Source organism: Odontomachus brunneus, unplaced genomic scaffold, assembly GCF_010583005.1.
Source record: "Odontomachus brunneus isolate Ranch 3 - 2012 unplaced genomic scaffold, Obru_v1 Obru_scaffold_233, whole genome shotgun sequence".
NCBI classification, from domain to species: domain Eukaryota; kingdom Metazoa; phylum Arthropoda; class Insecta; order Hymenoptera; family Formicidae; genus Odontomachus; species Odontomachus brunneus.
This window is the reverse complement of record NW_022639683.1, coordinates 375886-377196: the sequence shown is the minus strand read 5'-3', so window position 1 is coordinate 377196 and position 1311 is coordinate 375886.

The following is a 1311-nucleotide window of genomic DNA, read 5'->3' as shown; positions in this document are numbered from 1 at the left end:
GGGGGGGGGGGGCGGATTATTTAACACGCGTGCGCGAGCACGTGCTCGAGCCATAACGCTGTCAGCCGCCGAGGCGAGCACATCGCGGGATCTGTCGCGTTATTTTTTAAATTTCGCGTCGTTTTTTAATACCGCATTTTGATTTCGCGAAAATTGAGGCGATAATTAAGACACGTATTCCTCACACGAGCAAGAGTTGCGGGCTTTACCGCGTTTCATTTACTTCTTGTTAGATAGAGAAACGTCGCGATCGAGTTTTTCAATGCCGATCAAATATTATTATCATCCATTATTCGAATATTATTACTTCTTTATTCGGTTGATCTCTCGCGAAAAACGCGATGTACACTCGTGGTTTGAAAGGATGGCATATACGGTATATCCCATCTTTCTGCTCTGGCGCTGGCGTGTCAAGCAGTGGTTGTCTCTCTCCTGAAGTTGGGAGGCGTTCCGAAATCTACAAAAAATCGGTCCACAAACCTTTCAGACCACGAGTGTACACAAGTCAGACATGCGAGCAGTTGTTTGTTTACTTACGCGGCGCGTGACAAGTTGCATTGAATGAAGACAGACGCCTCACGCTGTAACATTTTTTTCGCGTGAATTTTGAACAGAATTTTTATCTCTAACGTCACAATTTTCATAGTTTTTGATTTTTCATTCATGTTCGCGTTTGCGATTGTTAATTTGATAAGTTTGCGAATTTCACCGAATTGTATTTGCGGAAGAGTCGCGAGCGAACTTCGCAGAAATATTGCGGAGTTGTTATTCGCAAAAATATTGCGAAATTGTCTTTGTAAAAATATTGCGGAGCTGTTGTTCGCAAAAATATTGTGGAGCTGTATCGCAGCTTACTACGCTACACTATCGCAACGTTACATTAGGAATATTCCGTGTCATATGTGAGAATTTCGCACAGATTATTTCGTCCACGCGTCGAAAAATTTTGCGAGATCGGTCCTCGCGTCGTGTGTTTCCTTCGCTCGCGGATTCCGTTTTCTTCGTAAGCGATTCGCATCGCGCGTGTATCAAAGTGATACACTACAACTCGATCGGACCGTTGCTGAATTCGTCGTATATACTCGTCGTTTATCCGAAAAGCCGAGATTTCCTCGAAGACGCAGTTCGCGATATTTCATACACAATTCGCAACTCGAAGTGTATCCCCTAAGAGAAACGGGATTTTTCGTGAAACCTCCGTTAGATTACCGTGGTCGGGAGTGAATTGCAGGCGACGCGAGGACCATTGCAGTGTCAGATACAACGACAGGATGGCTGGTGGACCCTGGACACCGTGGGACGACGCGCAAT